The sequence below is a fragment of the Ambystoma mexicanum genome, chromosome 5q (genome assembly GCF_040938575.1).
Source record: "Ambystoma mexicanum isolate Mex_15411 chromosome 5q, UKY_AmexF1_1, whole genome shotgun sequence".
NCBI classification, from domain to species: Eukaryota; Metazoa; Chordata; class Amphibia; order Caudata; family Ambystomatidae; genus Ambystoma; species Ambystoma mexicanum.
Window position 1 is genome coordinate 1274114391 of NC_090933.1, and position 25015 is coordinate 1274139405.

At 59.8% G+C, this 25015-nt stretch overlaps 26 non-coding genes and 2 pseudogenes across 26 annotated transcripts; all 28 read right to left on the reverse strand.

The window, feature by feature from the left end:
- Positions 1 to 440: 440 nt before the first annotated feature.
- Positions 441 to 604, reverse strand: LOC138499286 (U1 spliceosomal RNA). The gene has a single exon (XR_011279303.1). It is a non-coding gene; the product is annotated as a U1 spliceosomal RNA (small nuclear RNA).
- A 612-nt stretch (positions 605 to 1216) lies between these two features.
- LOC138499287 (U1 spliceosomal RNA) lies at positions 1217 to 1380 on the reverse strand. The gene has a single exon (XR_011279304.1). It is a non-coding gene; the product is annotated as a U1 spliceosomal RNA (small nuclear RNA).
- Positions 1381 to 1992: 612 nt separating this feature from the next.
- Positions 1993 to 2156, reverse strand: LOC138499288 (U1 spliceosomal RNA). Its single transcript, XR_011279305.1, has one exon. It is a non-coding gene; the product is annotated as a U1 spliceosomal RNA (small nuclear RNA).
- Positions 2157 to 2768: 612 nt separating this feature from the next.
- Positions 2769 to 2932, reverse strand: LOC138499289 (U1 spliceosomal RNA). Its single transcript, XR_011279306.1, has one exon. It is a non-coding gene; the product is annotated as a U1 spliceosomal RNA (small nuclear RNA).
- A 612-nt stretch (positions 2933 to 3544) lies between these two features.
- LOC138499290 (U1 spliceosomal RNA) lies at positions 3545 to 3708 on the reverse strand. Its single transcript, XR_011279307.1, has one exon. It is a non-coding gene; the product is annotated as a U1 spliceosomal RNA (small nuclear RNA).
- A 794-nt stretch (positions 3709 to 4502) lies between these two features.
- LOC138499291 (U1 spliceosomal RNA) lies at positions 4503 to 4666 on the reverse strand. Its single transcript, XR_011279308.1, has one exon. It is a non-coding gene; the product is annotated as a U1 spliceosomal RNA (small nuclear RNA).
- A 612-nt stretch (positions 4667 to 5278) lies between these two features.
- On the reverse strand, positions 5279 to 5442 carry LOC138499292 (U1 spliceosomal RNA). Its single transcript, XR_011279309.1, has one exon. It is a non-coding gene; the product is annotated as a U1 spliceosomal RNA (small nuclear RNA).
- A 612-nt stretch (positions 5443 to 6054) lies between these two features.
- Positions 6055 to 6192, reverse strand: LOC138498979 (U1 spliceosomal RNA; annotated as a pseudogene).
- A 2030-nt stretch (positions 6193 to 8222) lies between these two features.
- On the reverse strand, positions 8223 to 8386 carry LOC138499294 (U1 spliceosomal RNA). The gene has a single exon (XR_011279310.1). It is a non-coding gene; the product is annotated as a U1 spliceosomal RNA (small nuclear RNA).
- Positions 8387 to 8998: 612 nt separating this feature from the next.
- On the reverse strand, positions 8999 to 9162 carry LOC138499295 (U1 spliceosomal RNA). Its single transcript, XR_011279311.1, has one exon. It is a non-coding gene; the product is annotated as a U1 spliceosomal RNA (small nuclear RNA).
- A 795-nt stretch (positions 9163 to 9957) lies between these two features.
- Positions 9958 to 10121, reverse strand: LOC138499296 (U1 spliceosomal RNA). The gene has a single exon (XR_011279312.1). It is a non-coding gene; the product is annotated as a U1 spliceosomal RNA (small nuclear RNA).
- A 612-nt stretch (positions 10122 to 10733) lies between these two features.
- On the reverse strand, positions 10734 to 10897 carry LOC138499298 (U1 spliceosomal RNA). The gene has a single exon (XR_011279314.1). It is a non-coding gene; the product is annotated as a U1 spliceosomal RNA (small nuclear RNA).
- Positions 10898 to 11509: 612 nt separating this feature from the next.
- On the reverse strand, positions 11510 to 11673 carry LOC138499299 (U1 spliceosomal RNA). The gene has a single exon (XR_011279315.1). It is a non-coding gene; the product is annotated as a U1 spliceosomal RNA (small nuclear RNA).
- Positions 11674 to 12285: 612 nt separating this feature from the next.
- Positions 12286 to 12449, reverse strand: LOC138499300 (U1 spliceosomal RNA). Its single transcript, XR_011279316.1, has one exon. It is a non-coding gene; the product is annotated as a U1 spliceosomal RNA (small nuclear RNA).
- A 612-nt stretch (positions 12450 to 13061) lies between these two features.
- LOC138499301 (U1 spliceosomal RNA) lies at positions 13062 to 13225 on the reverse strand. Its single transcript, XR_011279317.1, has one exon. It is a non-coding gene; the product is annotated as a U1 spliceosomal RNA (small nuclear RNA).
- A 612-nt stretch (positions 13226 to 13837) lies between these two features.
- On the reverse strand, positions 13838 to 14001 carry LOC138499302 (U1 spliceosomal RNA). The gene has a single exon (XR_011279318.1). It is a non-coding gene; the product is annotated as a U1 spliceosomal RNA (small nuclear RNA).
- Positions 14002 to 14613: 612 nt separating this feature from the next.
- On the reverse strand, positions 14614 to 14751 carry LOC138498991 (U1 spliceosomal RNA; annotated as a pseudogene).
- Positions 14752 to 16757: 2006 nt separating this feature from the next.
- On the reverse strand, positions 16758 to 16921 carry LOC138499303 (U1 spliceosomal RNA). Its single transcript, XR_011279319.1, has one exon. It is a non-coding gene; the product is annotated as a U1 spliceosomal RNA (small nuclear RNA).
- Positions 16922 to 17533: 612 nt separating this feature from the next.
- On the reverse strand, positions 17534 to 17697 carry LOC138499305 (U1 spliceosomal RNA). Its single transcript, XR_011279320.1, has one exon. It is a non-coding gene; the product is annotated as a U1 spliceosomal RNA (small nuclear RNA).
- Positions 17698 to 18492: 795 nt separating this feature from the next.
- LOC138499306 (U1 spliceosomal RNA) lies at positions 18493 to 18656 on the reverse strand. The gene has a single exon (XR_011279321.1). It is a non-coding gene; the product is annotated as a U1 spliceosomal RNA (small nuclear RNA).
- Positions 18657 to 19268: 612 nt separating this feature from the next.
- LOC138499307 (U1 spliceosomal RNA) lies at positions 19269 to 19432 on the reverse strand. The gene has a single exon (XR_011279322.1). It is a non-coding gene; the product is annotated as a U1 spliceosomal RNA (small nuclear RNA).
- A 612-nt stretch (positions 19433 to 20044) lies between these two features.
- LOC138499308 (U1 spliceosomal RNA) lies at positions 20045 to 20208 on the reverse strand. The gene has a single exon (XR_011279323.1). It is a non-coding gene; the product is annotated as a U1 spliceosomal RNA (small nuclear RNA).
- A 612-nt stretch (positions 20209 to 20820) lies between these two features.
- On the reverse strand, positions 20821 to 20984 carry LOC138499310 (U1 spliceosomal RNA). Its single transcript, XR_011279325.1, has one exon. It is a non-coding gene; the product is annotated as a U1 spliceosomal RNA (small nuclear RNA).
- Positions 20985 to 21596: 612 nt separating this feature from the next.
- LOC138499311 (U1 spliceosomal RNA) lies at positions 21597 to 21760 on the reverse strand. The gene has a single exon (XR_011279326.1). It is a non-coding gene; the product is annotated as a U1 spliceosomal RNA (small nuclear RNA).
- A 612-nt stretch (positions 21761 to 22372) lies between these two features.
- Positions 22373 to 22536, reverse strand: LOC138499312 (U1 spliceosomal RNA). Its single transcript, XR_011279327.1, has one exon. It is a non-coding gene; the product is annotated as a U1 spliceosomal RNA (small nuclear RNA).
- A 612-nt stretch (positions 22537 to 23148) lies between these two features.
- Positions 23149 to 23312, reverse strand: LOC138499313 (U1 spliceosomal RNA). Its single transcript, XR_011279328.1, has one exon. It is a non-coding gene; the product is annotated as a U1 spliceosomal RNA (small nuclear RNA).
- Positions 23313 to 23924: 612 nt separating this feature from the next.
- Positions 23925 to 24088, reverse strand: LOC138499314 (U1 spliceosomal RNA). The gene has a single exon (XR_011279329.1). It is a non-coding gene; the product is annotated as a U1 spliceosomal RNA (small nuclear RNA).
- A 612-nt stretch (positions 24089 to 24700) lies between these two features.
- LOC138499316 (U1 spliceosomal RNA) lies at positions 24701 to 24864 on the reverse strand. The gene has a single exon (XR_011279330.1). It is a non-coding gene; the product is annotated as a U1 spliceosomal RNA (small nuclear RNA).
- Between the last annotated feature and the right edge of the window lie 151 nt (positions 24865 to 25015).

Below are 25015 nucleotides of genomic sequence, written 5' to 3' on the forward strand. Positions count from 1 at the left end.
CACATTGCAGCACAGGTCCTTTCTCCCATCAGGCCCTGCTCCGCCCGAGATTTGCATACATTCCGGCCTGGCCCCCAGCCTGCAGGCCCAGTCGGATAGCGAGCAGGCCTGGTGCAGTGCGCCCACTGGCCTGTCGGCCCCCAGGGCCCATGGCCCTCCTGAGCCGACAGGCCACCCCGCTTAACAAGAGCGTCTTGGGTGGGGTGCTCCCCAGCAGGACACGGCAACGCCGTGAAGGCAACGCCCGATCGTGCCCGATCGGTGCTAGGCGCCTGTGCACTTGACCCCTCCAGTGAATGCTGGCCCTCTGGACTGCAGCAACATTCAGAGGCTACCTACTCACACACGTGACTTAAGAAACTCTGCTGCAAGACCAGGGGCTCCGTGTGTAAACAAGCTGACTCTGCACACTAAACTTTTTCTTTCTTTGACCAATAAATCAGGGGATAGCGCGAACGCAGTCCCCCACTACCAGAAATAATGCAGTCGAGTATCCCGCATTTGGGGACATCGCAGGGGTCAGCAAATCCGATGTGCAATGGATGAGCCTCACCCTGGGAGATCTGCCTTGTTGATCACAGATGCTCCCCTGCCAGGTAAGTATGAGTTGCGAGCAAGAGGGCAGGGGTTGGGCCTGTTCTGGAATCCCCGCTAAGCGAGGGTGAGAAGGCAGGCCCTGACCCAGCCCCAGCCCTCCCGGAAGCCCCGAGCGCCTGCAGAGCTGCCTGTCCCACGTTCAGGGGGAAGCTCCGGCAGGCAGAGCTCAGCAGAAGAGGCACATTGCAGCACAGGTCCTTTCTCCCATCAGGCCCTGCTCCGCCCGAGATTTGCATACATTCCGGCCTGGCCCCCAGCCTGCAGGCCCAGTCGGATAGCGAGCAGGCCTGGTGCAGTGCGCCCACTGGCCTGTCGGCCCCCAGGGCCCATGGCCCTCCTGAGCCGACAGGCCACCCCGCTTAACAAGAGCGTCTTGGGTGGGGTGCTCCCCAGCAGGACACGGCAACGCCGTGAAGGCAACGCCCGATCGTGCCCGATCGGTGCTAGGCGCCTGTGCACTTGACCCCTCCAGTGAATGCTGGCCCTCTGGACTGCAGCAACATTCAGAGGCTACCTACTCACACACGTGACTTAAGAAACTCTGCTGCAAGACCAGGGGCTCCGTGTGTAAACAAGCTGACTCTGCACACTAAACTTTTTCTTTCTTTGACCAATAAATCAGGGGATAGCGCGAACGCAGTCCCCCACTACCAGAAATAATGCAGTCGAGTATCCCGCATTTGGGGACATCGCAGGGGTCAGCAAATCCGATGTGCAATGGATGAGCCTCACCCTGGGAGATCTGCCTTGTTGATCACAGATGCTCCCCTGCCAGGTAAGTATGAGTTGCGAGCAAGAGGGCAGGGGTTGGGCCTGTTCTGGAATCCCCGCTAAGCGAGGGTGAGAAGGCAGGCCCTGACCCAGCCCCAGCCCTCCCGGAAGCCCCGAGCGCCTGCAGAGCTGCCTGTCCCACGTTCAGGGGGAAGCTCCGGCAGGCAGAGCTCAGCAGAAGAGGCACATTGCAGCACAGGTCCTTTCTCCCATCAGGCCCTGCTCCGCCCGAGATTTGCATACATTCCGGCCTGGCCCCCAGCCTGCAGGCCCAGTCGGATAGCGAGCAGGCCTGGTGCAGTGCGCCCACTGGCCTGTCGGCCCCCAGGGCCCATGGCCCTCCTGAGCCGACAGGCCACCCCGCTTAACAAGAGCGTCTTGGGTGGGGTGCTCCCCAGCAGGACACGGCAACGCCGTGAAGGCAACGCCCGATCGTGCCCGATCGGTGCTAGGCGCCTGTGCACTTGACCCCTCCAGTGAATGCTGGCCCTCTGGACTGCAGCAACATTCAGAGGCTACCTACTCACACACGTGACTTAAGAAACTCTGCTGCAAGACCAGGGGCTCCGTGTGTAAACAAGCTGACTCTGCACACTAAACTTTTTCTTTCTTTGACCAATAAATCAGGGGATAGCGCGAACGCAGTCCCCCACTACCAGAAATAATGCAGTCGAGTATCCCGCATTTGGGGACATCGCAGGGGTCAGCAAATCCGATGTGCAATGGATGAGCCTCACCCTGGGAGATCTGCCTTGTTGATCACAGATGCTCCCCTGCCAGGTAAGTATGAGTTGCGAGCAAGAGGGCAGGGGTTGGGCCTGTTCTGGAATCCCCGCTAAGCGAGGGTGAGAAGGCAGGCCCTGACCCAGCCCCAGCCCTCCCGGAAGCCCCGAGCGCCTGCAGAGCTGCCTGTCCCACGTTCAGGGGGAAGCTCCGGCAGGCAGAGCTCAGCAGAAGAGGCACATTGCAGCACAGGTCCTTTCTCCCATCAGGCCCTGCTCCGCCCGAGATTTGCATACATTCCGGCCTGGCCCCCAGCCTGCAGGCCCAGTCGGATAGCGAACAGGCCTGGTGCAGTGCGCCCACTGGCCTGTCGGCCCCCAGGGCCCATGGCCCTCCTGAGCCGACAGGCCACCCCGCTTAACAAGAGCGTCTTGGGTGGGGTGCTCCCCAGCAGGACACGGCAACGCCGTGAAGGCAACGCCCGATCGTGCCCGATCGGTGCTAGGCGCCTGTGCACTTGACCCCTCCAGTGAATGCTGGCCCTCTGGACTGCAGCAACATTCAGAGGCTACCTACTCACACACGTGACTTAAGAAACTCTGCTGCAAGACCAGGGGCTCCGTGTGTAAACAAGCTGACTCTGCACACTAAACTTTTTCTTTCTTTGACCAATAAATCAGGGGATAGCGCGAACGCAGTCCCCCACTACCAGAAATAATGCAGTCGAGTATCCCGCATTTGGGGACATCGCAGGGGTCAGCAAATCCGATGTGCAATGGATGAGCCTCACCCTGGGAGATCTGCCTTGTTGATCACAGATGCTCCCCTGCCAGGTAAGTATGAGTTGCGAGCAAGAGGGCAGGGGTTGGGCCTGTTCTGGAATCCCCGCTAAGCGAGGGTGAGAAGGCAGGCCCTGACCCAGCCCCAGCCCTCCCGGAAGCCCCGAGCGCCTGCAGAGCTGCCTGTCCCACGTTCAGGGGGAAGCTCCGGCAGGCAGAGCTCAGCAGAAGAGGCACATTGCAGCACAGGTCCTTTCTCCCATCAGGCCCTGCTCCGCCCGAGATTTGCATACATTCCGGCCTGGCCCCCAGCCTGCAGGCCCAGTCGGATAGCGAGCAGGCCTGGTGCAGTGCGCCCACTGGCCTGTCGGCCCCCAGGGCCCATGGCCCTCCTGAGCCGACAGGCCACCCCGCTTAACAAGAGCGTCTTGGGTGGGGTGCTCCCCAGCAGGACACGGCAACGCCGTGAAGGCAACGCCCGATCGTGCCCGATCGGTGCTAGGCGCCTGTGCACTTGACCCCTCCAGTGAATGCTGGCCCTCTGGACTGCAGCAACATTCAGAGGCTACCTACTCACACACGTGACTTAAGAAACTCTGCTGCAAGACCAGGGGCTCCGTGTGTAAACAAGCTGACTCTGCACACTAAACTTTTTCTTTCTTTGACCAATAAATCAGGGGATAGCGCGAACGCAGTCCCCCACTACCAGAAATAATGCAGTCGAGTATCCCGCATTTGGGGACATCGCAGGGGTCAGCAAATCCGATGTGCAATGGATGAGCCTCACCCTGGGAGATCTGCCTTGTTGATCACAGATGCTCCCCTGCCAGGTAAGTATGAGTTGCGAGCAAGAGGGCAGGGGTTGGGCCTGTTCTGGAATCCCCGCTAAGCGAGGGTGAGAAGGCAGGCCCTGACCCAGCCCCAGCCCTCCCGGAAGCCCCGAGCGCCTGCAGAGCTGCCTGTCCCACGTTCAGGGGGAAGCTCCGGCAGGCAGAGCTCAGCAGAAGAGGCACATTGCAGCACAGGTCCTTTCTCCCATCAGGCCCTGCTCCGCCCGAGATTTGCATACATTCCGGCCTGGCCCCCAGCCTGCAGGCCCAGTCGGATAGCGAGCAGGCCTGGTGCAGTGCGCCCACTGGCCTGTCGGCCCCCAGGGCCCATGGCCCTCCTGAGCCGACAGGCCACCCCGCTTAACAAGAGCGTCTTGGGTGGGGTGCTCCCCAGCAGGACACGGCAACGCCGTGAAGGCAACGCCCGATCGTGCCCGATCGGTGCTCGGACGGGGCCGGCGGCAGCTGGTAGCCAGTGAACCCCCCCCCCCCCAATCCCCAGGAGCTGGATGGGACTTCTTAAGGTTGGAGGGCCTGGCCGTGATAACAGAGCCCGGGCGGGGCGGGGCAGGGCGGCTTCAAGAACTACTGGGGCCCCTGATATCATGGGGCGCACAAGTCTGGGGTTAGGCGCCTGTGCACTTGACCCCTCCAGTGAATGCTGGCCCTCTGGACTGCAGCAACATTCAGAGGCTACCTACTCACACACGTGACTTAAGAAACTCTGCTGCAAGACCAGGGGCTCCGTGTGTAAACAAGCTGACTCTGCACACTAAACTTTTTCTTTCTTTGACCAATAAATCAGGGGATAGCGCGAACGCAGTCCCCCACTACCAGAAATAATGCAGTCGAGTATCCCGCATTTGGGGACATCGCAGGGGTCAGCAAATCCGATGTGCAATGGATGAGCCTCACCCTGGGAGATCTGCCTTGTTGATCACAGATGCTCCCCTGCCAGGTAAGTATGAGTTGCGAGCAAGAGGGCAGGGGTTGGGCCTGTTCTGGAATCCCCGCTAAGCGAGGGTGAGAAGGCAGGCCCTGACCCAGCCCTAGCCCTCCCGGAAGCCCCGAGCGCCTGCAGAGCTGCCTGTCCCACGTTCAGGGGGAAGCTCCGGCAGGCAGAGCTCAGCAGAAGAGGCACATTGCAGCACAGGTCCTTTCTCCCATCAGGCCCTGCTCCGCACGAGATTTGCATAAATTCCGGCCTGGCCGCCAGCCTGCAGGCCCAGTCGGATAGCGAGCAGGCCTGGTGCAGTGCGCCCACTGGCCTGTCGGCCCCCAGGGCCCATGGCCCTCCTGAGCCGACAGGCCACCCCGCTTAACAAGAGCGTCTTGGGTGGGGTGCTCCCCAGCAGGACACGGCAACGCCGTGAAGGCAACGCCCGATCGTGCCCGATCGGTGCTAGGCGCCTGTGCACTTGACCCCTCCAGTGAATGCTGGCCCTCTGGACTGCAGCAACATTCAGAGGCTACCTACTCACACACGTGACTTAAGAAACTCTGCTGCAAGACCAGGGGCTCCGTGTGTAAACAAGCTGACTCTGCACACTAAACTTTTTCTTTCTTTGACCAATAAATCAGGGGATAGCGCGAACGCAGTCCCCCACTACCAGAAATAATGCAGTCGAGTATCCCGCATTTGGGGACATCGCAGGGGTCAGCAAATCCGATGTGCAATGGATGAGCCTCACCCTGGGAGATCTGCCTTGTTGATCACAGATGCTCCCCTGCCAGGTAAGTATGAGTTGCGAGCAAGAGGGCAGGGGTTGGGCCTGTTCTGGAATCCCCGCTAAGCGAGGGTGAGAAGGCAGGCCCTGACCCAGCCCCAGCCCTCCCGGAAGCCCCGAGCGCCTGCAGAGCTGCCTGTCCCACGTTCAGGGGGAAGCTCCGGCAGGCAGAGCTCAGCAGAAGAGGCACATTGCAGCACAGGTCCTTTCTCCCATCAGGCCCTGCTCCGCCCGAGATTTGCATACATTCCGGCCTGGCCCCCAGCCTGCAGGCCCAGTCGGATAGCGAGCAGGCCTGGTGCAGTGCGCCCACTGGCCTGTCGGCCCCCAGGGCCCATGGCCCTCCTGAGCCGACAGGCCACCCCGCTTAACAAGAGCGTCTTGGGTGGGGTGCTCCCCAGCAGGACACGGCAACGCCGTGAAGGCAACGCCCGATCGTGCCCGATCGGTGCTAGGCGCCTGTGCACTTGACCCCTCCAGTGAATGCTGGCCCTCTGGACTGCAGCAACATTCAGAGGCTACCTACTCACACACGTGACTTAAGAAACTCTGCTGCAAGACCAGGGGCTCCGTGTGTAAACAAGCTGACTCTGCACACTAAACTTTTTCTTTCTTTGACCAATAAATCAGGGGATAGCGCGAACGCAGTCCCCCACTACCAGAAATAATGCAGTCGAGTATCCCGCATTTGGGGACATCGCAGGGGTCAGCAAATCCGATGTGCAATGGATGAGCCTCACCCTGGGAGATCTGCCTTGTTTTTTTTTTTTTTTTTTTTTTTTTTTTTTTGTAAAAATATCTTTATTAAGTGCTTAAAGATGATACAAGGGTAATAAATTCAATTCAATAAGAAGACTTTTGTGGCAATTACATTCCCCCCTCAAAGCAGAAGGGGTGGTTTCAATTTTACTTTGGGCATTTGGGTGGGTACATATATATTTTCTGTTCAGAGTCTGTGGTTTGCAAAGTGTTCGTGTTTTGCCTGAGTAGGCTAAGAGTTCCCTTTTTCTTTATTTTATTTTTGGATGATTGCCTGGGCTGGGGGTTTTACTCAGGGCCCCCATCTTCCAGGCTGTCCTTGATTTCGTAGTCTCTTAGCAGGCCGTGGACCATCCTGCGGCAGGCTTCGGTTGTCAGCAGCTCATCATTGAGGACCAGGCGTTTCCTTGCGTAGAGGAGAATGTCCTTCATGCAGCAGAGGGTCCTCCAGCAGTTCTGGATTGCCTCTACTGTGTGGGTCTGTGCAAAGAGTCCATACAGCACAGACTGGTGTATAATGTCTTGGGGCGGGATGTGAGCACTCAACTCAGTGTTCAGGGCCCTGCGCAGTTTCCTTGCAAAGGGGCATGCCCAGAAGAGGTGGTACGCTGTTTCCTCTGCCGGGCACCCCCTTGGGCAGCTCCTGTGTGGGCAGAGGCCCCGTCTGTTCATGAATGCTCGCACAGATAGTGCCCCCCTCACCGTCAGCCAGGCGATGTCCTTGTGAATATTCAGGAGTTTGTTTGATGCCACATTTTCCCACACCTGGGTAACTGTGGCCGCTGGCAGGTCCTCAATGGGATCTGTGGTGTCTTGGGCCCTGATCAGGTTGTGGATTGTCCTTGGGTTCCACAATGCAGGCACCACCCCCTGAAGGCCAAAATCTGCGATGAACTTTTCCATCTCCCTGTAGTACCAAGGGAGCGTCCAGTTGTACGGGGCCCTGTTTTCCCACTTGTCCCAGCCTAGCCTCCTCCATGTTGGTGTGAGGAAGAAGCGGAAAAGGAGGTAGGCTGAGTGGGTCTTGTTGGCGTTGCCCAGGGAAATCCTGACGCAGGTGCAGGCGAAGCAGGCCCGCAGTCTTGTAGGGAGGTCCGGGATTCCTTTCCCTCCTTTGCGCGGTTCCTTGTACATGGATGATCTCTTAACTCTGTCCATCTTTGAGCCCCAGACAAAGTGGAAGACCATGGCGTTGATGGCCCGCGCCTCTCTGGCTTGGAGGGGCCACGCTTGGGCCACATACTGCAGGACAGGCAGCGCATCATTTCTCAGCACCAGAGCCTTCCCTTCCATGCTCAGTTTGCGGAGACTCCAGAGACCCAGTTTCTGTTTGACCTTGGCCAGGCGTTCCTTCCAGCTTTTCAGCGCTGCCCCCTGGGAGATCTGCCTTGTTGATCACAGATGCTCCCCTGCCAGGTAAGTATGAGTTGCGAGCAAGAGGGCAGGGGTTGGGCCTGTTCTGGAATCCCCGCTAAGCGAGGGTGAGAAGGCAGGCCCTGACCCAGCCCCAGCCCTCCCGGAAGCCCCGAGCGCCTGCAGAGCTGCCTGTCCCACGTTCAGGGGGAAGCTCCGGCAGGCAGAGCTCAGCAGAAGAGGCACATTGCAGCACAGGTCCTTTCTCCCATCAGGCCCTGCTCCGCCCGAGATTTGCATACATTCCGGCCTGGCCCCCAGCCTGCAGGCCCAGTCGGATAGCGAGCAGGCCTGGTGCAGTGCGCCCACTGGCCTGTCGGCCCCCAGGGCCCATGGCCCTCCTGAGCCGACAGGCCACCCCGCTTAACAAGAGCGTCTTGGGTGGGGTGCTCCCCAGCAGGACACGGCAACGCCGTGAAGGCAACGCCCGATCGTGCCCGATCGGTGCTAGGCGCCTGTGCACTTGACCCCTCCAGTGAATGCTGGCCCTCTGGACTGCAGCAACATTCAGAGGCTACCTACTCACACACGTGACTTAAGAAACTCTGCTGCAAGACCAGGGGCTCCGTGTGTAAACAAGCTGACTCTGCACACTAAACTTTTTCTTTCTTTGACCAATAAATCAGGGGATAGCGCGAACGCAGTCCCCCACTACCAGAAATAATGCAGTCGAGTATCCCGCATTTGGGGACATCGCAGGGGTCAGCAAATCCGATGTGCAATGGATGAGCCTCACCCTGGGAGATCTGCCTTGTTGATCACAGATGCTCCCCTGCCAGGTAAGTATGAGTTGCGAGCAAGAGGGCAGGGGTTGGGCCTGTTCTGGAATCCCCGCTAAGCGAGGGTGAGAAGGCAGGCCCTGACCCAGCCCCAGCCCTCCCGGAAGCCCCGAGCGCCTGCAGAGCTGCCTGTCCCACGTTCAGGGGGAAGCTCCGGCAGGCAGAGCTCAGCAGAAGAGGCACATTGCAGCACAGGTCCTTTCTCCCATCAGGCCCTGCTCCGCCCGAGATTTGCATACATTCCGGCCTGGCCCCCAGCCTGCAGGCCCAGTCGGATAGCGAGCAGGCCTGGTGCAGTGCGCCCACTGGCCTGTCGGCCCCCAGGGCCCATGGCCCTCCTGAGCCGACAGGCCACCCCGCTTAACAAGAGCGTCTTGGGTGGGGTGCTCCCCAGCAGGACACGGCAACGCCGTGAAGGCAACGCCCGATCGTGCCCGATCGGTGCTAGGCGCCTGTGCACTTGACCCCTCCAGTGAATGCTGGCCCTCTGGACTGCAGCAACATTCAGAGGCTACCTACTCACACACGTGACTTAAGAAACTCTGCTGCAAGACCAGGGGCTCCGTGTGTAAACAAGCTGACTCTGCACACTAAACTTTTTCTTTCTTTGACCAATAAATCAGGGGATAGCGCGAACGCAGTCCCCCACTACCAGAAATAATGCAGTCGAGTATCCCGCATTTGGGGACATCGCAGGGGTCAGCAAATCCGATGTGCAATGGATGAGCCTCACCCTGGGAGATCTGCCTTGTTGATCACAGATGCTCCCCTGCCAGGTAAGTATGAGTTGCGAGCAAGAGGGCAGGGGTTGGGCCTGTTCTGGAATCCCCGCTAAGCGAGGGTGAGAAGGCAGGCCCTGACCCAGCCCCAGCCCTCCCGGAAGCCCCGAGCGCCTGCAGAGCTGCCTGTCCCACGTTCAGGGGGAAGCTCCGGCAGGCAGAGCTCAGCAGAAGAGGCACATTGCAGCACAGGTCCTTTCTCCCATCAGGCCCTGCTCCGCCCGAGATTTGCATACATTCCGGCCTGGCCCCCAGCCTGCAGGCCCAGTCGGATAGCGAGCAGGCCTGGTGCAGTGCGCCCACTGGCCTGTCGGCCCCCAGGGCCCATGGCCCTCCTGAGCCGACAGGCCACCCCGCTTAACAAGAGCGTCTTGGGTGGGGTGCTCCCCAGCAGGACACGGCAACGCCGTGAAGGCAACGCCCGATCGTGCCCGATCGGTGCTCGGACGGGGCCGGCGGCAGCTGGTAGCCAGTGAACCCCCCCCCCCCCCAATCCCCAGGAGCTGGATGGGACTTCTTAAGGTTGGAGGGCCTGGCCGTGATAACAGAGCCCGGGCGGGGCGGGGCAGGGCGGCTTCAAGAACTACTGGGGCCCCTGATATCATGGGGCGCACAAGTCTGGGGTTAGGCGCCTGTGCACTTGACCCCTCCAGTGAATGCTGGCCCTCTGGACTGCAGCAACATTCAGAGGCTACCTACTCACACACGTGACTTAAGAAACTCTGCTGCAAGACCAGGGGCTCCGTGTGTAAACAAGCTGACTCTGCACACTAAACTTTTTCTTTCTTTGACCAATAAATCAGGGGATAGCGCGAACGCAGTCCCCCACTACCAGAAATAATGCAGTCGAGTATCCCGCATTTGGGGACATCGCAGGGGTCAGCAAATCCGATGTGCAATGGATGAGCCTCACCCTGGGAGATCTGCCTTGTTGATCACAGATGCTCCCCTGCCAGGTAAGTATGAGTTGCGAGCAAGAGGGCAGGGGTTGGGCCTGTTCTGGAATCCCCGCTAAGCGAGGGTGAGAAGGCAGGCCCTGACCCAGCCCTAGCCCTCCCGGAAGCCCCGAGCGCCTGCAGAGCTGCCTGTCCCACGTTCAGGGGGAAGCTCCGGCAGGCAGAGCTCAGCAGAAGAGGCACATTGCAGCACAGGTCCTTTCTCCCATCAGGCCCTGCTCCGCACGAGATTTGCATAAATTCCGGCCTGGCCGCCAGCCTGCAGGCCCAGTCGGATAGCGAGCAGGCCTGGTGCAGTGCGCCCACTGGCCTGTCGGCCCCCAGGGCCCATGGCCCTCCTGAGCCGACAGGCCACCCCGCTTAACAAGAGCGTCTTGGGTGGGGTGCTCCCCAGCAGGACACGGCAACGCCGTGAAGGCAACGCCCGATCGTGCCCGATCGGTGCTAGGCGCCTGTGCACTTGACCCCTCCAGTGAATGCTGGCCCTCTGGACTGCAGCAACATTCAGAGGCTACCTACTCACACACGTGACTTAAGAAACTCTGCTGCAAGACCAGGGGCTCCGTGTGTAAACAAGCTGACTCTGCACACTAAACTTTTTCTTTCTTTGACCAATAAATCAGGGGATAGCGCGAACGCAGTCCCCCACTACCAGAAATAATGCAGTCGAGTATCCCGCATTTGGGGACATCGCAGGGGTCAGCAAATCCGATGTGCAATGGATGAGCCTCACCCTGGGAGATCTGCCTTGTTGATCACAGATGCTCCCCTGCCAGGTAAGTATGAGTTGCGAGCAAGAGGGCAGGGGTTGGGCCTGTTCTGGAATCCCCGCTAAGCGAGGGTGAGAAGGCAGGCCCTGACCCAGCCCCAGCCCTCCCGGAAGCCCCGAGCGCCTGCAGAGCTGCCTGTCCCACGTTCAGGGGGAAGCTCCGGCAGGCAGAGCTCAGCAGAAGAGGCACATTGCAGCACAGGTCCTTTCTCCCATCAGGCCCTGCTCCGCCCGAGATTTGCATACATTCCGGCCTGGCCCCCAGCCTGCAGGCCCAGTCGGATAGCGAGCAGGCCTGGTGCAGTGCGCCCACTGGCCTGTCGGCCCCCAGGGCCCATGGCCCTCCTGAGCCGACAGGCCACCCCGCTTAACAAGAGCGTCTTGGGTGGGGTGCTCCCCAGCAGGACACGGCAACGCCGTGAAGGCAACGCCCGATCGTGCCCGATCGGTGCTAGGCGCCTGTGCACTTGACCCCTCCAGTGAATGCTGGCCCTCTGGACTGCAGCAACATTCAGAGGCTACCTACTCACACACGTGACTTAAGAAACTCTGCTGCAAGACCAGGGGCTCCGTGTGTAAACAAGCTGACTCTGCACACTAAACTTTTTCTTTCTTTGACCAATAAATCAGGGGATAGCGCGAACGCAGTCCCCCACTACCAGAAATAATGCAGTCGAGTATCCCGCATTTGGGGACATCGCAGGGGTCAGCAAATCCGATGTGCAATGGATGAGCCTCACCCTGGGAGATCTGCCTTGTTGATCACAGATGCTCCCCTGCCAGGTAAGTATGAGTTGCGAGCAAGAGGGCAGGGGTTGGGCCTGTTCTGGAATCCCCGCTAAGCGAGGGTGAGAAGGCAGGCCCTGACCCAGCCCTAGCCCTCCCGGAAGCCCCGAGCGCCTGCAGAGCTGCCTGTCCCACGTTCAGGGGGAAGCTCCGGCAGGCAGAGCTCAGCAGAAGAGGCACATTGCAGCACAGGTCCTTTCTCCCATCAGGCCCTGCTCCGCACGAGATTTGCATAAATTCCGGCCTGGCCGCCAGCCTGCAGGCCCAGTCGGATAGCGAGCAGGCCTGGTGCAGTGCGCCCACTGGCCTGTCGGCCCCCAGGGCCCATGGCCCTCCTGAGCCGACAGGCCACCCCGCTTAACAAGAGCGTCTTGGGTGGGGTGCTCCCCAGCAGGACACGGCAACGCCGTGAAGGCAACGCCCGATCGTGCCCGATCGGTGCTAGGCGCCTGTGCACTTGACCCCTCCAGTGAATGCTGGCCCTCTGGACTGCAGCAACATTCAGAGGCTACCTACTCACACACGTGACTTAAGAAACTCTGCTGCAAGACCAGGGGCTCCGTGTGTAAACAAGCTGACTCTGCACACTAAACTTTTTCTTTCTTTGACCAATAAATCAGGGGATAGCGCGAACGCAGTCCCCCACTACCAGAAATAATGCAGTCGAGTATCCCGCATTTGGGGACATCGCAGGGGTCAGCAAATCCGATGTGCAATGGATGAGCCTCACCCTGGGAGATCTGCCTTGTTGATCACAGATGCTCCCCTGCCAGGTAAGTATGAGTTGCGAGCAAGAGGGCAGGGGTTGGGCCTGTTCTGGAATCCCCGCTAAGCGAGGGTGAGAAGGCAGGCCCTGACCCAGCCCCAGCCCTCCCGGAAGCCCCGAGCGCCTGCAGAGCTGCCTGTCCCACGTTCAGGGGGAAGCTCCGGCAGGCAGAGCTCAGCAGAAGAGGCACATTGCAGCACAGGTCCTTTCTCCCATCAGGCCCTGCTCCGCCCGAGATTTGCATACATTCCGGCCTGGCCCCCAGCCTGCAGGCCCAGTCGGATAGCGAGCAGGCCTGGTGCAGTGCGCCCACTGGCCTGTCGGCCCCCAGGGCCCATGGCCCTCCTGAGCCGACAGGCCACCCCGCTTAACAAGAGCGTCTTGGGTGGGGTGCTCCCCAGCAGGACACGGCAACGCCGTGAAGGCAACGCCCGATCGTGCCCGATCGGTGCTAGGCGCCTGTGCACTTGACCCCTCCAGTGAATGCTGGCCCTCTGGACTGCAGCAACATTCAGAGGCTACCTACTCACACACGTGACTTAAGAAACTCTGCTGCAAGACCAGGGGCTCCGTGTGTAAACAAGCTGACTCTGCACACTAAACTTTTTCTTTCTTTGACCAATAAATCAGGGGATAGCGCGAACGCAGTCCCCCACTACCAGAAATAATGCAGTCGAGTATCCCGCATTTGGGGACATCGCAGGGGTCAGCAAATCCGATGTGCAATGGATGAGCCTCACCCTGGGAGATCTGCCTTGTTGATCACAGATGCTCCCCTGCCAGGTAAGTATGAGTTGCGAGCAAGAGGGCAGGGGTTGGGCCTGTTCTGGAATCCCCGCTAAGCGAGGGTGAGAAGGCAGGCCCTGACCCAGCCCTAGCCCTCCCGGAAGCCCCGAGCGCCTGCAGAGCTGCCTGTCCCACGTTCAGGGGGAAGCTCCGGCAGGCAGAGCTCAGCAGAAGAGGCACATTGCAGCACAGGTCCTTTCTCCCATCAGGCCCTGCTCCGCACGAGATTTGCATAAATTCCGGCCTGGCCGCCAGCCTGCAGGCCCAGTCGGATAGCGAGCAGGCCTGGTGCAGTGCGCCCACTGGCCTGTCGGCCCCCAGGGCCCATGGCCCTCCTGAGCCGACAGGCCACCCCGCTTAACAAGAGCGTCTTGGGTGGGGTGCTCCCCAGCAGGACACGGCAACGCCGTGAAGGCAACGCCCGATCGTGCCCGATCGGTGCTAGGCGCCTGTGCACTTGACCCCTCCAGTGAATGCTGGCCCTCTGGACTGCAGCAACATTCAGAGGCTACCTACTCACACACGTGACTTAAGAAACTCTGCTGCAAGACCAGGGGCTCCGTGTGTAAACAAGCTGACTCTGCACACTAAACTTTTTCTTTCTTTGACCAATAAATCAGGGGATAGCGCGAACGCAGTCCCCCACTACCAGAAATAATGCAGTCGAGTATCCCGCATTTGGGGACATCGCAGGGGTCAGCAAATCCGATGTGCAATGGATGAGCCTCACCCTGGGAGATCTGCCTTGTTGATCACAGATGCTCCCCTGCCAGGTAAGTATGAGTTGCGAGCAAGAGGGCAGGGGTTGGGCCTGTTCTGGAATCCCCGCTAAGCGAGGGTGAGAAGGCAGGCCCTGACCCAGCCCCAGCCCTCCCGGAAGCCCCGAGCGCCTGCAGAGCTGCCTGTCCCACGTTCAGGGGGAAGCTCCGGCAGGCAGAGCTCAGCAGAAGAGGCACATTGCAGCACAGGTCCTTTCTCCCATCAGGCCCTGCTCCGCCCGAGATTTGCATACATTCCGGCCTGGCCCCCAGCCTGCAGGCCCAGTCGGATAGCGAGCAGGCCTGGTGCAGTGCGCCCACTGGCCTGTCGGCCCCCAGGGCCCATGGCCCTCCTGAGCCGACAGGCCACCCCGCTTAACAAGAGCGTCTTGGGTGGGGTGCTCCCCAGCAGGACACGGCAACGCCGTGAAGGCAACGCCCGATCGTGCCCGATCGGTGCTAGGCGCCTGTGCACTTGACCCCTCCAGTGAATGCTGGCCCTCTGGACTGCAGCAACATTCAGAGGCTACCTACTCACACACGTGACTTAAGAAACTCTGCTGCAAGACCAGGGGCTCCGTGTGTAAACAAGCTGACTCTGCACACTAAACTTTTTCTTTCTTTGACCAATAAATCAGGGGATAGCGCGAACGCAGTCCCCCACTACCAGAAATAATGCAGTCGAGTATCCCGCATTTGGGGACATCGCAGGGGTCAGCAAATCCGATGTGCAATGGATGAGCCTCACCCTGGGAGATCTGCCTTGTTTTTTTTTTTTTTTTTTTTTGTAAAAATATCTTTATTAAGTGCTTAAAGATGATACAAGGGTAATAAATTCAATTCAATAAGAAGACTTTTGTGGCAATTACATTCCCCCCTCAAAGCAGAAGGGGTGGTTTCAATTTTACTTTGGGCATTTGGGTGGGTACATATATATTTTCTGTTCAGAGTCTGTGGTTTGCAAAGTGTTCGTGTTTTGCCTGAGTAGGCTAAGAGTTCCCTTTTTCTTTATTTTATTTTTGGATGATTGCCTGGGCTGGGGGTTTTACTCAGGGCCCCCATCTTCCAGGCTGTCCTTGATTTCGTAGTCTCTTAGCAGGCCGTGGACCATCCTGCGGCAGGCTTCGGTTGTCAGCAGCTCATCATTGAGGACCAGGCGTTTCCTTGCGTAGAGGAGAATGTCCTTCATGCAGCAGAGGGTCCTCCAGCAGTTCTGGATTGCCTCTACTGTGTGGGTCTGTGCAAAGAGTCCATACAGCACAGACTGGTGTATAATGTCTTGGGGCGGGATGTGAGCACTCAACTCAGTGTTCAGGGCCCTGCGCAGTTTCCTTGCAAAGGGGCATGCCCAGAAGAGGTGGTACGCTGTTTCCTCTGCCGGGCACCCCCTTGGGCAGCTCCTGTGTGGGCAGAGGCCCCGTCTGTTCATGAATGCTCGCACAGATAGTGCCCCCCTCACCGTCAGCCAGGCGATGTCCTTGTGAATATTCAGGAGTTTGTTTGATGCCACATTTTCCCACACCTGGGTAACTGTGGCCGCTGGCAGGTCCTCAATGGGATCTGTGGTGTCTTGGGCCCTGATCAGGTTGTGGATTGTCCTTGGGTTCCACAATGCAGGCACCACCCCCTGAAGGCCAAAATCTGCGATGAACTTTTCCATCTCCCTGTAGTACCAAGGGAGCGTCCAGTTGTACGGGGCCCTGTTTTCCCACTTGTCCCAGCCTAGCCTCCTCCATGTTGGTGTGAGGAAGAAGCGGAAAAGGAGGTAGGCTGAGTGGGTCTTGTTGGCGTTGCCCAGGGAAATCCTGACGCAGGTGCAGGCGAAGCAGGCCCGCAGTCTTGTAGGGAGGTCCGGGATTCCTTTCCCTCCTTTGCGCGGTTCCTTGTACATGGATGATCTCTTAACTCTGTCCATCTTTGAGCCCCAGACAAAGTGGAAGACCATGGCGTTGATGGCCCGCGCCTCTCTGGCTTGGAGGGGCCACGCTTGGGCCACATACTGCAGGACAGGCAGCGCATCATTTCTCAGCACCAGAGCCTTCCCTTCCATGCTCAGTTTGCGGAGACTCCAGAGACCCAGTTTCTGTTTGACCTTGGCCAGGCGTTCCTTCCAGCTTTTCAGCGCTGCCCCCTGGGAGATCTGCCTTGTTGATCACAGATGCTCCCCTGCCAGGTAAGTATGAGTTGCGAGCAAGAGGGCAGGGGTTGGGCCTGTTCTGGAATCCCCGCTAAGCGAGGGTGAGAAGGCAGGCCCTGACCCAGCCCCAGCCCTCCCGGAAGCCCCGAGCGCCTGCAGAGCTGCCTGTCCCACGTTCAGGGGGAAGCTCCGGCAGGCAGAGCTCAGCAGAAGAGGCACATTGCAGCACAGGTCCTTTCTCCCATCAGGCCCTGCTCCGCCCGAGATTTGCATACATTCCGGCCTGGCCCCCAGCCTGCAGGCCCAGTCGGATAGCGAGCAGGCCTGGTGCAGTGCGCCCACTGGCCTGTCGGCCCCCAGGGCCCATGGCCCTCCTGAGCCGACAGGCCACCCCGCTTAACAAGAGCGTCTTGGGTGGGGTGCTCCCCAGCAGGACACGGCAACGCCCGATCGTGCCCGATCGGTGCTAGGCGCCTGTGCACTTGACCCCTCCAGTGAATGCTGGCCCTCTGGACTGCAGCAACATTCAGAGGCTACCTACTCACACACGTGACTTAAGAAACTCTGCTGCAAGACCAGGGGCTCCGTGTGTAAACAAGCTGACTCTGCACACTAAACTTTTTCTTTCTTTGACCAATAAATCAGGGGATAGCGCGAACGCAGTCCCCCACTACCAGAAATAATGCAGTCGAGTATCCCGCATTTGGGGACATCGCAGGGGTCAGCAAATCCGATGTGCAATGGATGAGCCTCACCCTGGGAGATCTGCCTTGTTGATCACAGATGCTCCCCTGCCAGGTAAGTATGAGTTGCGAGCAAGAGGGCAGGGGTTGGGCCTGTTCTGGAATCCCCGCTAAGCGAGGGTGAGAAGGCAGGCCCTGACCCAGCCCCAGCCCTCCCGGAAGCCCCGAGCGCCTGCAGAGCTGCCTGTCCCACGTTCAGGGGGAAGCTCCGGCAGGCAGAGCTCAGCAGAAGAGGCACATTGCAGCACAGGTCCTTTCTCCCATCAGGCCCTGCTCCGCCCGAGATTTGCATACATTCCGGCCTGGCCCCCAGCCTGCAGGCCCAGTCGGATAGCGAGCAGGCCTGGTGCAGTGCGCCCACTGGCCTGTCGGCCCCCAGGGCCCATGGCCCTCCTGAGCCGACAGGCCACCCCGCTTAACAAGAGCGTCTTGGGTGGGGTGCTCCCCAGCAGGACACGGCAACGCCGTGAAGGCAACGCCCGATCGTGCCCGATCGGTGCTAGGCGCCTGTGCACTTGACCCCTCCAGTGAATGCTGGCCCTCTGGACTGCAGCAACATTCAGAGGCTACCTACTCACACACGTGACTTAAGAAACTCTGCTGCAAGACCAGGGGCTCCGTGTGTAAACAAGCTGACTCTGCACACTAAACTTTTTCTTTCTTTGACCAATAAATCAGGGGATAGCGCGAACGCAGTCCCCCACTACCAGAAATAATGCAGTCGAGTATCCCGCATTTGGGGACATCGCAGGGGTCAGCAAATCCGATGTGCAATGGATGAGCCTCACCCTGGGAGATCTGCCTTGTTGATCACAGATGCTCCCCTGCCAGGTAAGTATGAGTTGCGAGCAAGAGGGCAGGGGTTGGGCCTGTTCTGGAATCCCCGCTAAGCGAGGGTGAGAAGGCAGGCCCTGACCCAGCCCCAGCCCTCCCGGAAGCCCCGAGCGCCTGCAGAGCTGCCTGTCCCACGTTCAGGGGGAAGCTCCGGCAGGCAGAGCTCAGCAGAAGAGGCACATTGCAGCACAGGTCCTTTCTCCCATCAGGCCCTGCTCCGCCCGAGATTTGCATACATTCCGGCCTGGCCCCCAGCCTGCAGGCCCAGTCGGATAGCGAGCAGGCCTGGTGCAGTGCGCCCACTGGCCTGTCGGCCCCCAGGGCCCATGGCCCTCCTGAGCCGACAGGCCACCCCGCTTAACAAGAGCGTCTTGGGTGGGGTGCTCCCCAGCAGGACACGGCAACGCCGTGAAGGCAACGCCCGATCGTGCCCGATCGGTGCTCGGACGGGGCCGGCGGCAGCTGGTAGCCAGTGAACCCCCCCCCCCCCCAATCCCCAGGAGCTGGATGGGACTTCTTAAGGTTGGAGGGCCTGGCCGTGATAACAGAGCCCGGGCGGGGCGGGGCAGGGCGGCTTCAAGAACTACTGGGGCCCCTGATATCATGGGGCGCACAAGTCTGGGGTTAGGCGCCTGTGCACTTGACCCCTCCAGTGAATGCTGGCCCTCTGGACTGCAGCAACATTCAGAGGCTACCTACTCACACACGTGACTTAAGAAACTCTGCTGCAAGACCAGGGGCTCCGTGTGTAAACAAGCTGACTCTGCACACTAAACTTTTTCTTTCTTTCACCAATAAATCAGGGGATAGCGCGAACGCAGTCCCCCACTACCAGAAATAATGCAGTCGAGTATCCCGCATTTGGGGACATCGCAGGGGTCAGCAAATCCGATGTGCAATGGATGAGCCTCACCCTGGGAGATCTGCCTTGTTGATCACAGATGCTCCCCTGCCAGGTAAGTATGAGTTGCGAGCAAGAGGGCAGGGGTTGGGCCTGTTCTGGAATCCCCGCTAAGCGAGGGTGAGAAGGCAGGCCCTGACCCAGCCCCAGCCCTCCCGGAAGCCCCGAGCGCCTGCAGAGCTGCCTGTCCCACGTTCAGGGGGAAGCTCCGGCAGGCAGAGCTCAGCAGAAGAGGCACATTGCAGCACAGGTCCTTTCTCCCATCAGGCCCTGCTCCGCCCGAGATTTGCATACATTCCGGCCTGGCCCCCAGCCTGCAGGCCCAGTCGGATAGCGAGCAGGCCTGGTGCAGTGCGCCCACTGGCCTGTCGGCCCCCAGGGCCCATGGCCCTCCTGAGCCGACAGGCCACCCCGCTTAACAAGAGCGTCTTGGGTGGGGTGCTCCCCAGCAGGACACGGCAACGCCGTGAAGGCAACGCCCGATCGTGCCCGATCGGTGCTAGGCGCCTGTGCACTTGACCCCTCCAGTGAATGCTGGCCCTCTGGACTGCAGCAACATTCAGAGGCTACCTACTCACACACGTGACTTAAGAAACTCTGCTGCAAGACCAGGGGCTCCGTGTGTAAACAAGCTGACTCTGCACACTAAACTTTTTCTTTCTTTGACCAATAAATCAGGGGATAGCGCGAACGCAGTCCCCCACTACCAGAAATAATGCAGTCGAGTATCCCGCATTTGGGGACATCGCAGGGGTCAGCAAATCCGATGTGCAATGGATGAGCCTCACCCTGGGAGATCTGCCTTGTTGATCACAGATGCTCCCCTGCCAGGTAAGTATGAGTTGCGAGCAAGAGGGCAGGGGTTGGGCCTGTTCTGGAATCCCCGCTAAGCGAGGGTGAGAAGGCAGGCCCTGACCCAGCCCCAGCCCTCCCGGAAGCCCCGAGCGCCTGCAGAGCTGCCTGTCCCACGTTCAGGGGGAAGCTCCGGCAGGCAGAGCTCAGCAGAAGAGGCACATTGCAGCACAGGTCCTTTCTCCCATCAGGCCCTGCTCCGCCCGAGATTTGCATACATTCCGGCCTGGCCCCCAGCCTGCAGGCCCAGTCGGATAGCGAGCAGGCCTGGTGCAGTGCGCCCACTGGCCTGTCGGCCCACAGGGCCCATGGCCCTCCTGAGCCGACAGGCCACCCCGCTTAACAAGAGCGTCTTGGGTGGGGTGCTCCCCAGCAGGACACGGCAACGCCGTGAAGGCAACGCCCGATCGTGCCCGATCGGTGCTAGGCGCCTGTGCACTTGACCCCTCCAGTGAATGCTGGCCCTCTGGACTGCAGCAACATTCAGAGGCTACCTACTCACACACGTGACTTAAGAAACTCTGCTGCAAGACCAGGGGCTCCGTGTGTAAACAAGCTGACTCTGCACACTAAACTTTTTCTTTCTTTGACCAATAAATCAGGGGATAGCGCGAACGCAGTCCCCCACTACCAGAAATAATGCAGTCGAGTATCCCGCATTTGGGGACATCGCAGGGGTCAGCAAATCCGATGTGCAATGGATGAGCCTCACCCTGGGAGATCTGCCTTGTTGATCACAGATGCTCCCCTGCCAGGTAAGTATGAGTTGCGAGCAAGAGGGCAGGGGTTGGGCCTGTTCTGGAATCCCCGCTAAGCGAGGGTGAGAAGGCAGGCCCTGACCCAGCCCCAGCCCTCCCGGAAGCCCCGAGCGCCTGCAGAGCTGCCTGTCCCACGTTCAGGGGGAAGCTCCGGCAGGCAGAGCTCAGCAGAAGAGGCACATTGCAGCACAGGTCCTTTCTCCCATCAGGCCCTGCTCCGCCCGAGATTTGCATACATTCCGGCCTGGCCCCCAGCCTGCAGGCCCAGTCGGATAGCGAGCAGGCCTGGTGCAGTGCGCCCACTGGCCTGTCGGCCCCCAGGGCCCATGGCCCTCCTGAGCCGACAGGCCACCCCGCTTAACAAGAGCGTCTTGGGTGGGGTGCTCCCCAGCAGGACACGGCAACGCCGTGAAGGCAACGCCCGATCGTGCCCGATCGGTGCTAGGCGCCTGTGCACTTGACCCCTCCAGTGAATGCTGGCCCTCTGGACTGCAGCAACATTCAGAGGCTACCTACTCACACACGTGACTTAAGAAACTCTGCTGCAAGACCAGGGGCTCCGTGTGTAAACAAGCTGACTCTGCACACTAAACTTTTTCTTTCTTTGACCAATAAATCAGGGGATAGCGCGAACGCAGTCCCCCACTACCAGAAATAATGCAGTCGAGTATCCCGCATTTGGGGACATCGCAGGGGTCAGCAAATCCGATGTGCAATGGATGAGCCTCACCCTGGGAGATCTGCCTTGTTGATCACAGATGCTCCCCTGCCAGGTAAGTATGAGTTGCGAGCAAGAGGGCAGGGGTTGGGCCTGTTCTGGAATCCCCGCTAAGCGAGGGTGAGAAGGCAGGCCCTGACCCAGCCCCAGCCCTCCCGGAAGCCCCGAGCGCCTGCAGAGCTGCCTGTCCCACGTTCAGGGGGAAGCTCCGGCAGGCAGAGCTCAGCAGAAGAGGCACATTGCAGCACAGGTCCTTTCTCCCATCAGGCCCTGCTCCGCCCGAGATTTGCATACATTCCGGCCTGGCCCCCAGCCTGCAGGCCCAGTCGGATAGCGAGCAGGCCTGGTGCAGTGCGCCCACTGGCCTGTCGGCCCCCAGGGCCCATGGCCCTCCTGAGCCGACAGGCCACCCCGCTTAACAAGAGCGTCTTGGGTGGGGTGCTCCCCAGCAGGACACGGCAACGCCGTGAAGGCAACGCCCGATCGTGCCCGATCGGTGCTAGGCGCCTGTGCACTTGACCCCTCCAGTGAATGCTGGCCCTCTGGACTGCAGCAACATTCAGAGGCTACCTACTCACACACGTGACTTAAGAAACTCTGCTGCAAGACCAGGGGCTCCGTGTGTAAACAAGCTGACTCTGCACACTAAACTTTTTCTTTCTTTGACCAATAAATCAGGGGATAGCGCGAACGCAGTCCCCCACTACCAGAAATAATGCAGTCGAGTATCCCGCATTTGGGGACATCGCAGGGGTCAGCAAATCCGATGTGCAATGGATGAGCCTCACCCTGGGAGATCTGCCTTGTTGATCACAGATGCTCCCCTGCCAGGTAAGTATGAGTTGCGAGCAAGAGGGCAGGGGTTGGGCCTGTTCTGGAATCCCCGCTAAGCGAGGGTGAGAAGGCAGGCCCTGACCCAGCCCCAGCCCTCCCGGAAGCCCCGAGCGCCTGCAGAGCTGCCTGTCCCACGTTCAGGGGGAAGCTCCGGCAGGCAGAGCTCAGCAGAAGAGGCACATTGCAGCACAGGTCCTTTCTCCCATCAGGCCCTGCTCCGCCCGAGATTTGCATACATTCCGGCCTGGCCCCCAGCCTGCAGGCCCAGTCGGATAGCGAGCAGGCCTGGTGCAGTGCGCCCACTGGCCTGTCGGCCCCCAGGGCCCATGGCCCTCCTGAGCCGACAGGCCACCCCGCTTAACAAGAGCGTCTTGGGTGGGGTGCTCCCCAGCAGGACACGGCAACGCCGTGAAGGCAACGCCCGATCGTGCCCGATCGGTGCTAGGCGCCTGTGCACTTGACCCCTCCAGTGAATGCTGGCCCTCTGGACTGCAGCAACATTCAGAGGCTACCTACTCACACACGTGACTTAAGAAACTCTGCTGCAAGACCAGGGGCTCCGTGTGTAAACAAGCTGACTCTGCACACTAAACTTTTTCTTTCTTTGACCAATAAATCAGGGGATAGCGCGAACGCAGTCCCCCACTACCAGAAATAATGCAGTCGAGTATCCCGCATTTGGGGACATCGCAGGGGTCAGCAAATCCGATGTGCAATGGATGAGCCTCACCCTGGGAGATCTGCCTTGTTGATCACAGATGCTCCCCTGCCAGGTAAGTATGAGTTGCGAGCAAGAGGGCAGGGGTTGGGCCTGTTCTGGAATCCCCGCTAAGCGAGGGTGAGAAGGCAGGCCCTGACCCAGCCCCAGCCCTCCCGGAAGCCCCGAGCGCCTGCAGAGCTGCCTGTCCCACGTTCAGGGGGAAGCTCCGGCAGGCAGAGCTCAGCAGAAGAGGCACATTGCAGCACAGGTCCTTTCTCCCATCAGGCCCTGCTCCGCCCGAGATTTGCATACATTCCGGCCTGGCCCCCAGCCTGCAGGCCCAGTCGGATAGCGAGCAGGCCTGGTGCAGTGCGCCCACTGGCCTGTCGGCCCACAGGGCCCATGGCCCTCCTGAGCCGACAGGCCACCCCGCTTAACAAGAGCGTCTTGGGTGGGGTGCTCCCCAGCAGGACACGGCAACGCCGTGAAGGCAACGCCCGATCGTGCCCGATCGGTGCTAGGCGCCTGTGCACTTGACCCCTCCAGTGAATGCTGGCCCTCTGGACTGCAGCAACATTCAGAGGCTACCTACTCACACACGTGACTTAAGAAACTCTGCTGCAAGACCAGGGGCTCCGTGTGTAAACAAGCTGACTCTGCACACTAAACTTTTTCTTTCTTTGACCAATAAATCAGGGGATAGCGCGAACGCAGTCCCCCACTACCAGAAATAATGCAGTCGAGTATCCCGCATTTGGGGACATCGCAGGGGTCAGCAAATCCGATGTGCAATGGATGAGCCTCACCCTGGGAGATCTGCCTTGTTGATCACAGATGCTCCCCTGCCAGGTAAGTATGAGTTGCGAGCAAGAGGGCAGGGGTTGGGCCTGTTCTGGAATCCCCGCTAAGCGAGGGTGAGAAGGCAGGCCCTGACCCAGCCCCAGCCCTCCCGGAAGCCCCGAGCGCCTGCAGAGCTGCCTGTCCCACGTTCAGGGGGAAGCTCCGGCAGGCAGAGCTCAGCAGAAGAGGCACATTGCAGCACAGGTCCTTTCTCCCATCAGGCCCTGCTCCGCCCGAGATTTGCATACATTCCGGCCTGGCCCCCAGCCTGCAGGCCCAGTCGGATAGCGAGCAGGCCTGGTGCAGTGCGCCCACTGGCCTGTCGGCCCCCAGGGCCCATGGCCCTCCTGAGCCGACAGGCCACCCCGCTTAACAAGAGCGTCTTGGGTGGGGTGCTCCCCAGCAGGACACGGCAACGCCGTGAAGGCAACGCCCGATCGTGCCCGATCGGTGCTAGGCGCCTGTGCACTTGACCCCTCCAGTGAATGCTGGCCCTCTGGACTGCAGCAACATTCAGAGGCTACCTACTCACACACGTGACTTAAGAAACTCTGCTGCAAGACCAGGGGCTCCGTGTGTAAACAAGCTGACTCTGCACACTAAACTTTTTCTTTCTTTGACCAATAAATCAGGGGATAGCGCGAACGCAGTCCCCCACTACCAGAAATAATGCAGTCGAGTATCCCGCATTTGGGGACATCGCAGGGGTCAGCAAATCCGATGTGCAATGGATGAGCCTCACCCTGGGAGATCTGCCTTGTTGATCACAGATGCTCCCCTGCCAGGTAAGTATGAGTTGCGAGCAAGAGGGCAGGGGTTGGGCCTGTTCTGGAATCCCCGCTAAGCGAGGGTGAGAAGGCAGGCCCTGACCCAGCCCCAGCCCTCCCGGAAGCCCCGAGCGCCTGCAGAGCTGCCTGTCCCACGTTCAGGGGGAAGCTCCGGCAGGCAGAGCTCAGCAGAAGAGGCACATTGCAGCACAGGTCCTTTCTCCCATCAGGCCCTGCTCCGCCCGAGATTTGCATACATTCCGGCCTGGCCCCCAGCCTGCAGGCCCAGTCGGATAGCGAGCAGGCCTGGTGCAGTGCGCCCACTGGCCTGTCGGCCCCCAGGGCCCATGGCCCTCCTGAGCCGACAGGCCACCCCGCTTAACAAGAGCGTCTTGGGTGGGGTGCTCCCCAGCAGGACACGGCAACGCCGTGAAGGCAACGCCCGATCGTGCCCGATCGGTGCTAGGCGCCTGTGCACTTGACCCCTCCAGTGAATGCTGGCCCTCTGGACTGCAGCAACATTCAGAGGCTACCTACTCACACACGTGACTTAAGAAACTCTGCTGCAAGACCAGGGGCTCCGTGTGTAAACAAGCTGACTCTGCACACTAAACTTTTTCTTTCTTTGACCAATAAATCAGGGGATAGCGCGAACGCAGTCCCCCACTACCAGAAATAATGCAGTCGAGTATCCCGCATTTGGGGACATCGCAGGGGTCAGCAAATCCGATGTGCAATGGATGAGCCTCACCCTGGGAGATCTGCCTTGTTGATCACAGATGCTCCCCTGCCAGGTAAGTATGAGTTGCGAGCAAGAGGGCAGGGGTTGGGCCTGTTCTGGAATCCCCGCTAAGCGAGGGTGAGAAGGCAGGCCCTGACCCAGCCCCAGCCCTCCCGGAAGCCCCGAGCGCCTGCAGAGCTGCCTGTCCCACGTTCAGGGGGAAGCTCCGGCA